This window comes from Sarcophilus harrisii, chromosome 2 (assembly GCF_902635505.1).
Source record: "Sarcophilus harrisii chromosome 2, mSarHar1.11, whole genome shotgun sequence".
NCBI lineage: Eukaryota > Metazoa > Chordata > Mammalia > Dasyuromorphia > Dasyuridae > Sarcophilus > Sarcophilus harrisii.
In genome coordinates, this window is record NC_045427.1 from 638,715,224 (window position 1) to 638,727,498 (window position 12,275).

A 12,275-nucleotide genomic window follows, 5' to 3' on the forward strand; every position below is an offset into this window, starting at 1 on the left:
CCCTTGCCTTGACCTGAGAGAAGAAACAAAAAAAATTATCCCTGCCATCTCATGCTCACTCTAATAATGACAGTTGTGTCTTTATTTTAAAGAAAATTAAAGGATGGGAAAAAAACACAAGCAAAAAAACCATTTTTTTTAAAGGATGAAAATAATATGCTTCAATCTGCATTTAATCTCCATCTACAATTCTCTCTCTAGATGCAGGTAGAATTTTCCATCCCAAGTCTGTTGGACTTGTCTTGGATCAATGAATTTGAAAGCTATCTTTACATGTATTTGGAAAAACAAAATGCTATGGAAATTTTTTTCAAAAAATAACTCTTGACATTATGAAATACCTAGAGTATACCTTCCAAAAAACCCAGGAACAATATGAAAAATTATTTTATAAAACTTTTATATAAATAAAATCAGATTTAAGTTTCAAAAAGAAAGTTAGAAATATATAAAAGTGAAATGAATCTTAGAGAGCATCAATCCCAACCTTCTTTGTTTTTTGTCTTTTTTTATAAAGAAAATGATGCCCAGGGATATTAGATTGAAGTTAAGTTGAGAGGAATCATGGGTAGTGGAAAAGAACCTTTTTTTGGATATTTATCATTAAACTTCTTTCAGCATCCAAATTATCATCATCATTAACAATAACTAGCAAAAGCCAGTTATGGATCATTTACTTACAATGGATTTTGATCCTTCAGGAGGGATACTGTGGCCCCCAGATCTCACCATCTTCCATCTTCCCTGCTTTCTGGATTCCTATATGCAGTGGAAACATGAAGACCAGAGACTCCATGGAGATTTAGGTCAGAGCCCAAGAAGCACTTCAGGAGTCAAACGAGTCCTTGAAAATGAAAAGGTGAAAAGAATTAGAAACAACAACAGCAATGAATTTCTATCTTACTTTAAGATTCTCAATTTTTTTCCCTTAATCATCCTGGAATACAGAGAGGAAAAATATGAACCTGTTTTATGAATGGGAAAAACAAAGGCTAAGTACATATCACCTGGTTACAAACAAATCCATCCAGAAGCAAGATGCTAGCCCTTGTCTGCTAAGTCTAAAGCACTGCTTCTAAGATAGTTCATTGAAGTCTTCTATGTTATCAAATACTCCATTAAAAAGATCCTCTTTTGTTTTCTTTCTAATAATCTTTAGGTATTGAATAATGAAAGAAAAAAATAGATTTCTGTATTTATTGACTGCTAGACCATCCATATAGCCTCAGATCCTGCTGGTAACATGTGTTTATATGTATTTTGTTGGGATGAAATATTAGCATAATGCTGGTATATTATAGGTGCTTAATAAATGCTTGTTCCCTTTCCTCAGGGGGTATATTATGTTGTTATAGCAACATAATATATTACATGATGATACATGATGTTACATTATACTATATTTTAAGTTATATCTCATTAAATTTCTTTCTATCATATTGTTATACAATGTAATATAGCATTGTCATCTTTTTTGTAGCTTTTTATTTACAAGACATATGCATGGGTAATTTTTCACCATTGACCCTTGCAAAACATTTTTTTCCAACTTTTCCCTTCCTTCTCCCTGCCCCCTCCCCTAGATAGCAGGTAGATCAATACATGTTGAATATGTTAAAGTATATGTTGCATATAATATATGTATACCTATTTATAATTATCTTAGCATTGTCATCTTAAACAGTAATACTAGCAACTGATTCAAAAAGGAATATCTAAAAATATCCTATAAAATACAAAATAGCAATATAAAACATGAGCAGCTAATATGCATTCAAATAGACAATAAGCATTTATTAAATGCTACCAGATGCTAAGTGCTACAAATAAGTAAGATCCACAGTAGGATAAAAAGGAACATCTTTGAGAAGTTGTTGGAATTGTTTTCATGGGCTTAGAGTCAATCAATTGCATTTGTCCCCATTCCACCAATTAGTAAAATTCTAGCTTAATACTTTTCCCCTCCTCTGGTGGTTCAAATCACTTTATCTCTGGAAACTTAATTAGATAAGACTTGATGGTAATGGTTCCATTTTAGTTTACCTACATATAAATTCTATAAGTACATAGATAGATAAATACTTTACATACATACATACATATATAAATATTTTTAAATAAAAGTTAATTTTTAATGTCCTAAAAGATTAGCATTCCACTTAATAGAAACTCAATAAGTTCTAGTAGAAAAGCATGGGCATTTTTCATTTCAGAGTACCCGTGACTTTTTTGAAAGCTTATATAAAGTGATATTTGGAGAAAGTGAGTGTAGGGGAGGGAGGTGAGAAAAATAGGGTGGAGAGCACTCCATGACATTCTGAAACCCACCATAAATTAGGAAATGATCACCCGTGACACATAGACAGAAAGCCAAGAGTTAATTCCAGAAAGCCCTAAAATCTGATATAAGAAATTTCTCTCTATAAAAAGAACAATATCCCCAGGCATGCAATTATCTGCTGAAATGAAAACAGAAAGACAATCCATAGGATCACAGTCTGAAACAGGCAAGAACAGAAATATTTATCAGCAGTAATTTAAAAATGAAATACATAAAATTAATCTCCAAGTTCTGCAGGATTCACTTCCAATTCATTCCATGTTTTTGCCAGAATAACACAAAGTCTGTCAATCCAAATTGTGGGCAATTTGACTAGTGACTTGCCTCTATCACACCATTATAAGAAGAAAATTGAGAGATGCTATTTATTGCAGATCCTTATATGTTTATCATAATGCAACCTGACTTTGTGTAATAACTGTCCTTTTCAAATGTTAAAATCTAAACCACAAAGAAATAAGTACATAATGACTAATAGCATGTAATTGCCATAAATTAGGACTTCACACAGCTGTAGTGGAATAATTATCTCCATGGAATTTATTAGCAATGCCTGTAAATCAAAGGGGACAATAGAGAAGTCAGTTGCTTGTGTGGGACCCCCTGCTTAACACTAGAAAAATGAGGAAAACCAGGAACCTTACTTTGATTTGGAGCACCACAGAAACTCAGAAACAGGAGGAACTTCAGGAGCCGCCTTGTTCAATCAGGACCAGGTCAAAAATCCTTTAACTAGCCTGTATAACCTCTGCCTGAAAAGCTTGTGCAGCTTCCTTATACCACCTGCCAAAACAGCCCATTGCACTTTGGGATGGCTCCGGTTAGTTGGTTTTCCTTATATCACGTCTATATGTGTTCTTTGTAACTTCCTGTCAAGCTATATATATATATATATATATATATATATATATATATATATATGCACCAATTATGTGCTGGACATTGTACCAAGTTCTGAAAATACAAAGACAAAAGAGAAATAATCTCTGCCCTTATAGAGCTTATATTCTGCCTTGGAGGATAACATGCTTATACATTTAGCATAAATAGAATATATTCAAATTCTACCAATTTCTTTTGGTTCTCTCCTTCAGGCTGCAGGAAAACAGGTCTAATCTCTTCTATAACAGCTCTTCAAACATTTCGAAATTACATGAAATAAATTTTGCCATTAGAGTTTTACTTTCATGTCCTTATTGAAATATTGTGTACTTTAATTGTAAAAGGGGATAATGATAGCATTTCAAGAATGTAGTGAAGATCAAATAAGAAAACACTTTTTTTATTTTTTTCAATATTTTTTTCTAAATATATGTAAAGATTGTTTCAACATTCACTTTTATAAGACTTTGTGTTCCATAATTTTCCCTCCCAATTTTATCCCCCACTCCGGATAGGAAACAACCTGATATAGGTTAAATATGTATGATTCTTTTAAACACATTTCTACACTTCTCATATTGGACCCAAATATATACCAAAAGGGAAAAAGCCATAAGAAGAAAAAATAGAGAAAGGGGAAACAAAAGGTAAAAATATCATGCTTTGATCCACATCCAATCTCCACAGTTTTCTCTCTGGAGGCCAATGGCATTTTCCATCCCAAATTTATTGGAATTGTCTTGAATCACTGCATTGTTGAGAAAAGCCAAGTCCATCACAGCTAATCATCACTTAATCTTGTTGTTACTATGTACAATGTTCTTTTGGTTCTGCTCACTTTATTCAGCCAGTCTTACAGGCTTTTCTGAAATGATCCTGCTGACCATTTCTTATAGAACAATAATATTCCATTACATTCACATACCATAACTTATTCAGCCATTCTCCAATTGATGGGCATCCACTCAATTTCCAGTTACAAACATTTTTGCACATGCGTGTCCTTTTCCATCTTTTCTGATCTCTTTAGGCTACAGATCCAGTAGTGAGACTGCCAGATAAAAGGGTATGCACAGTTTTATAGCCTTTGAGCATAGTTCCAAATTGCTGAGATAATATTTGTAAATTACTTAGTACATTGCATGGCATATAGTGGGTGCTTAATAGATGTCTATTTTTTTTCAGAGGAGTATATTCTAGAGATGGAGCAAAGTCAGGGAATCAGAAAATGGGATGCCCATATTAAGAAAAACAAGAAAGTCATTTAAATTGTCAAAGATAATTAATTATAGGTATACACAGATGTTACATATATGAACACTTTATACACATGCACTCTAGAGCCATAATGAGGCTAGAAAGGTAAATTGGAGTCAGATTGTTAAGAACTTAAACTGATAGGCGAATTTATATCTAACCCTGGAGGTAACAAAGAACCAGTGGATTTTACTGGGTAGAGGAAAAACTTTAGGGAAAAAATCACTTTGACAACGGAGAGGAGGATGAACTAAAAGTAAAGAGAAATGAGACAGAGAAACCAGTTAGGGGATCAATACAATAGTTGATGCCAGAGATCTGCAAAAGGACAGTAGTAGTGTGAGATGAAAAGAAAAAAATTAATTCAACAAATGTCATGGAGGTAAAATAAATGAGACTTAGCAATTAATTGTGTCTTGGGATAAGGGAGACTGAAGATTTAATGATAACCATAAAGTATGAAGCTTTTATGACTGAATAGGTGGTATTACCCTTGATTATAAGAGTGAAGTTTTGGAAGGAATATGGTGACCTCTGTTTGGGACTTGTTGAGTCTGAGGTGCCTCTGGGATGTCTCATGGGAAATACCAAAAAAACGCAATTAAATTATGTGAAACTAGAGTTCAAGAGACATGGGCTAGAGGCAGGTAGGGGTGTGTCTAAAAATCATCTGTGAATGTATAGTGATTATTAACTAACTCATGTATAGTGATGAAGCTACCTAAAGAAGAAATGGAAAGGAGGAGAGGAGAGGCCAGGACAAAGCTTGAGAGCACAGTCACAGTTAAAGGAAGAAATATGAATGATGAGTCAACAAAGGAAACTGTATGGTCTGAATGGACAGAAGAATCAAGAGAAATCAGTATCGCAAAAATCAAGATCTAAGAGAGAATCTAAGAGCAGAGGATGGACAACAACATCAACTGCTGCAGAAAGGTCAAGAAAAATCTTTTCAGTTAGAAAATTTAAAAAAATCACTGATAACTGTGGACAGTGATGAAATGAGAACCATGAATGCAAAGGGTGGAGTAATGAATGAAAAAGTAAGTGAAACAAAATGAACACAAAGTATAGACATCTTTGGCTAAGAGTTTAACTATGGAAAGAAGGAGAGACAGGACAATAGCTGAAGGTGATGATAATGTCAAAAGAGAGAGAGCATTTATTTGTGTAGCTTTTTAGTATTGAAGGAGACAGATATTTTTATTGTTAACAGAGAAAGAATTACGAGAGAGAAACAAAGAACATCACAGTGTCCCAATTTGGCTGTCTCCCTCTCAAAAAGACATCAGGGAATGCTCTCCCATCAACCTGTCCTCCCAGCTCCCAATGCAGAGACAGATCTAGAGAGATAGAGTCAGAAAAAGATAGAGGGAACTTGTGAGAGAGAAAGAGAGACAGTCAGAAAGAGGAAAGATTAAAGAAAGGGGGCAATGACAGTGAGCACAATCTGGCCAAGGAGATAGGAGAAAATTGACCTTGGTGTTCACTTAGTGATGCAAAACTTGAAATAATTATCCAAGAGCAGCCTATTTCAGGGAAACTCTCTGGAACATGGCCACAAAGATGGAAAGTCTCTTCTTCACCCTAGACTCTGCATCAGTGATTCCCAAAGAAAAAGGTGCCATTCACCAGGCCATGGCAATTCTCAAAGTCTGGAAGCAAACCCAAATGGCCTTCATTAGCACTTAAATTAATTGCATAAATTTAATGTCATTCTTTTACAATCCATTGTCTTCCAGGTTTCAATTCTGGCAGCCCGCTTAATATGTTAAACCATTACAGCAACAGGGCACATATCTTTGTCATTTGTAGAAATATTGAATTAAAAAAAAGCTAAGGGGCTAATTTGTTGCTATTTTGTCAAATCAATTACCTTGAAAAGACTCCATTGTCAAGGAGAGACCTGTTTGCAGAATTAAAGGTCTCCTTGTACTTCAGGGCAACAGCTCTTCTGGCAGTACAAATGTGAGGGTCAGTCTATATATAGTGCACTAATTGGCTTTTCTTTTTTTTCTCAGTTATAAATTATATGAAATTTGGGACTGCTAAGCCTACTGACTTCTCAGGCTGGCTCCATAGATCAGAAAATCTCTGGAAAAGGAAAATACAGCTGCCTCAAGCTCATTCTCTTTACTTCCAAGGTCAGACTTCCATGACTGGAGAGATCGCAGGAGAGCCACACTTCTGCCTTTATCTTCCTCCAGTATCACCAAGAATATGAAAAATGGGTCACTACTACTACACGTGACCTTGGTTCTGAGCCTCAATGCAAAATGACATGTTGGCCAGTTGTCTATGGACCTTAGGATGAAAGCATTTAATCAAAAGTTTCTGAAGGCATCCAGCTACAGAAAAAAAAATAATCTAACATTTTAAAGAGCAAGGAAACATTTCTTTAAATGGAGCCAGCTGTATATTTTTAAACACTTCACACATCGTATCTTATTTGATATTTAATCTTCACAAAACCTGAAAGGTAGATATTATTATTATCTTCATTTTATACAGAAAAAAAAACAAAGGTCAACAGGCATAACATGACTTGACTAGAGTCACCTAGCTAATGAGTATAGGAGGCAGGATTTAAAATCAGAGCTTCCTGACTCCAAACCCAGAACTCTACTCACTCCCTGATTCTCCAAATTTATATATTGAGAAGATGGAAGTCAGTGAACTCAACTCTCTAGGTGCTGATCAGCATGGTTCCAATTACATGCCTGAGAAAGCTGAGCTTTGCCACCATATTTATGTACCCATTGGTTCTGTTTATTGAGGGCTGCCCTCTTCCACAGGTCAACCCAATTGGTTATTAGTTCTAGCTGCTATCTGGTCAGGGAACAGGAAGGGGAAGGGAAGTATCTAATGTAACTAATTTGAATATACAAAAATGACTGGAAAATGACTGAATTCTCCATTCTTTTTTTAATTAAAGTTTTTTATTTTCAAAACAAGCGTAGATAATTTGTCAACATTAACAATTGAAAAACTTTGTGTTCCAATTTTCCCTCTCTCCCCCAGCTCTTCCCCTAGATGTCAAGTAATCCAATATATGTTAAACATGGTAGAAATATATGCTAAATCCAATGTATGCATACATAGTTATAAATTATCTTGTTGCACAAGGAAAATCAAACAGGAAAAAAATGAGAAAGAAAATAAAATGCAAACAATAATAAAAAGAGTGAAAATGCTTTGTTGTGAGCCACACTCAGTTCCTACAGTCCTCTCTATGGGTGCCGGTGGATCTCTTCATCACAAGACCTTTAGAACTGGCCTGAATCATCTCATTGTTGGAAAGAATCATGTCCATCAGAATTGATTATCATATAATCTTCTCGTTGCCATGTACAATGATTTCCTGGTTTTGTTCATTTCACTTAGCATCAGTTCATGTGAGTTTTTCCAGGCTTCTCTGAAATCATGTTGGTGATTATTTCTTACAAAACAATAATATTTCATAACATTCATATATCATAATTTATTCATCCATTCTCCACTTGATAAGCATCCACTCAGTTTCCAGTTCCTTGCCACTACTAAAAGGGCTGCCACAAACATTTTTGCACATGTGGGTCCCTTTCCCTTTTTTAAGATCTCTTTGGGATATAAGCCCAATAGAAACACTGCTGGGTCAAAGGGTATACACAGTTTGATAACTCTTTGGGCATAGTTCCAAATTGTTTTCCAGAGTAGTTGGATTCATTCACAATTCTACCAACAATGTATTAGTGTTTTCCCACATCCCAGTTTTCCGACATCCCCTCCAGCATTCATCATTCTTTTCCTGTCATCTTAGCCAATCTGATAGGCCCACACAAATTTTTTAGGGAAATTTAATAGACAAACCCAGACTCAGGTTGGTTCCTTTATTTTATTCCTGAAATATACATATTTCATAAATCGTAAAACGATATTGTCAGAGGCCTTGGTCTTCGGTCCTGCCTACAACTTTGAACATGTCATTTAACTTCCCCAAGCCTGTTTCTTTATCCGTGAGATGGCTAGACTAGTTACTTTTGTATCTCTATATTTGTAGTCCTAGGAAATTTATCACTTTCCCACCTCTGTAACCTGCTGATAGTTTGATGGAAATTATGATGAAATTCTGATATTAATATCATCAGGATCAATACCCTCTCAAGAGGAGGGATTGGGACAATGGCAAAGATTCAATGCATTTTTCAAAAGAAACTCATTTTATTTGAATGTGATTCAAAATCATCTGAAACAAAGAAAACAAGAAAACAAAACAAGAAAAAAATTAATACAATTAGTGATTCAGATATGACTTTATGCCTAACCAAATTCAAGAGCCAACAGAATTTTGAAAAGTATAGTAGATAAAGAGTAACCTTGCAGTCACAAAAACATGTTCAAATATCATCTCAGATGCATCCTAGCTGTGTGACCAACAGCTTCAGTGCAACTTTTTATGACTACAAATTGCAGAAGATATTCAAATATTTAATAACAAGGACTTCCAAACCAGGCATTGGGCATGCCAGTGAAATCAAAGGTTGGGACCCAAGCCAAAGTAGCATTACAATGTTTGGAAGAGATGCCTTCCAAACATGTCAGAAAACAGTCTAACTCAGTAGAAATTCAAGAGAAGACATTATGATTTTTCAAGTAGGTTCCATCCTAGATTTAAAATACTGCCCTGTCCTCTAATGGAATAGTCCAAAACTGAAGTCAAGTCATGCATCAGTTTTATTATGGATATCATCTATAATGGAACTCACTACTTCCTTTTTGACTGGATCGAGCAATTATGGTGGGCCAGCCCCATATTCAGGGAGGAATGACATCCACTGAAAGCTCCTAAGTTCATTTAAAGTCAGAGAGAATTTCACTTTTTATTTTGTCTAAGTAGGTTTAAGTCTATTTTATAGGAAAGCAAATCTTTAGCCCTAAGAAAAGTGATTTATTTTGAAGTTGTATATTTTGACCTCAGCTCTTAAGTAACTACAAAGAGAGGGAGGGGAAAAGGAAGCAGGGAAGGAGGGAAGGAAAGAAGGGAGGAAAGGAGAAAGGAAGGAAGGAAGGAAAAATGAAGGAAAAATGAAGGAAGGAAGGAAGGAAGGAAGGAAGGAAGGAAGGAAGGAAGGAAGGAAGGAAGGAAGGAAGGAAGGAAGGAAGGAAGGAAGGAAGAGAGAAAGGAAATGAGAGAAGGAAACGAAATTATTAAGCACTTAATTTGTCAGACACTGTGCTAAGCACTAGGGATATAAATAGAAGCAGAAAGAGACAGTCCCTACCAGTACCAAATGTGGGACAGGATTCTGAAGTCCAAAAATCAAGAACAGGAGAGGAAGGGGAAATGAAGGTCAGCCTGGGCCCCTCCACAAAATGGAGGCTTCCAACTTTCTCCCCTTTCTTTTCAGCTTCATTCCTTCTCCATTTTTTCTTTCATTCCCTCCCTCCTTCCTTTCTTTTCTCCTTCCCTCAGTTTCTCCCTTTTTTTCCTTCTTACTTCTTATCTTCTTTCTTTCTTCTCTTTCTTTCCTACATTCCTGAATTGTATTTTTCCATATCCCTCATTAGTGGGAGAAGAGGACCAGGTTTTTAGAGAGAAATCTCAGTTTGAGAAGACCACAGGAATAATTAGATATTAAAAAGTGAGAATTTTCGAGGAGAAACATGGAATTTTCAGTCTGGGAGCCAGGAATAGGGCCAAGAGAGGAGCAGAGACCTGACTGGGCTACAAAACAATAGCAACAGATTATTCTGGACTAAAGAAACAAATTCTATTGAGGAGAAATGACACATACACAAGTAAAGAAGAAATACATTCAAAGTAATTTGAATAAAGATCACCAACTAGTGAGGGAAGAAGGGAGAGCAGAAAAAGGTTTCATGAGAGAGATAGAACCTTGACAGGAGCCAACAAATTTCATAAGGTGGAAGTGAGGGAGGAAAGCATTCCAGGCATCAGAACAGCTGGTGCAAAAGCCCAAAGGCAAGAGATGGAATAGTAGATATGGTGGCAATGGCTGAGGTAATGTGATGAAGAACTTCAGTGAAAGGGTGTTTTTTTTATGTTTTGTTTTTAATTTTAAAGTTCTATCCTATAGTTTTAATTTCAATGTTAAATTACACTAAAATGTAAGCTCCTTCTGAGCCAAGACTATTTTCTCTTGTGTTGTTCTCTTTCTGTGTCCTCACATTTGATATAGTGCTTGCCACATATTAAACATTGATTGGCTTGAATTGAATTAGGCCCTACAAACATAGCACTGCTTGACTGGCTTCTCTATTTTTGGAGAATTCCTTGTGTATGTATACTTGTAGAACCAACATGACTCCAAAGGGCCGATGAGGAAGCACACTATTCACCTCCTGACAGCCTGAATCAGATAATACAAATCTGAGATTTGGAAGAACGGACCATATATTTTTGGACTTGGCCAATGTGGGGTTTGTTTTGAATAATCATGTATATTTGTTCCAAGGATTTTGTTTTTCTTTCTTTTTTCATTAGGAAGAAGTGAAATGTGAGGCAGAGAAAAATCGATGCTTGCAATTTTTTAAAATTTAATTAAAACATCACAAAAGAACAAATATAGTGATCATTTATCTATCTCTGGTCTAGTATCTATTCCTGCTGACATACTCAGTCTACTGCCTTTTCTAATCATACATGCCCCTAATGGGGTCTTTTAAAATCTCTTAGGTTTCAGTCTCTGCAAGATGACTGAGAATAACTTATTTAAATTCTAATCATTTCTGCTGGATTCTTTTCAAGCTCTCTTGGTGTTTGAACTAGGTATTTTTTATTTCAATACTTTTCTTTTGGTCATACAATGAAAAAATTAACTCACCAGTGGTATTCATTGCTCTTTTCCCCAGAAGGCAGAATTTCTTTGTAAATAATAAAACTTACTACATTTTTTTTCTGAGACTTTCCAAGGGAGAATGTTCCACTTTCAAAGACTTTTAAGTCGTGATACAAAATACATTCAGAAGCATGTGTACATTCTAAATGAAGATGCTGCTTTGTCTGTCTTTTCTCTAACAGAAAGAAATAATGTCCTGTGGTTAATGGAACTGAGGAGTTTGTTATGAACAGTGTGGTACTTTGGAAAGTCACAGGAGGTAGAGGGTTCTAGTCCTAGTTCTACTATGTATTATATTATCTTAGGCAAGCCACTTAACTGCTCTGAGACTCAGTTTCTTATTCTGAAAAAAATGAAGGGAGGGGCACTAGATGACCTCTCAGGTGTGCTCCAGAGAGAAATCTCTGATCAAGATGAACTTGAAATGGAGCAAAGACCTGAATGCAAATCCTGCTTCTGACATAATTTCCAATCTACTGATTATCTTATCTATAAAATAGGAAGAGGAATCAAATGAGAATCAATATGTGCAAAAGCTCTGCAAGCCTAAGAGGACTATAAAATGGCAGCTGTGATAATTATCATTGTTGTTCTCTGAAATGCTGGCATGCCTACCTCAGCCTTTATTTTTATCTGAAGTCATGAGATCTGCAAAGTACCAGACAGTCTGCAGATTTGTCCCAATGGCCTTTTTTTTTTTTTTTAATCTTGGCACAGAGTAGGTTCTCAAGAATGACTTTTCAGGCATTTTTCATTTACAGTGACATTCTTGTGCCTTTCATATAACACAATTGATCAAAGAGCAGACAGCTTGCTCCCAGCATTTCAGAATTTGAGATTTCGAAGGAACCCCAAAGGTCATCTAGACTAGTGGTGTCAAATTTAAATAAAAATGAATCTCCATGAGTCACATTACCTTAGAAAACCCCAATTTAACATTACCTTTTTCATTTTGT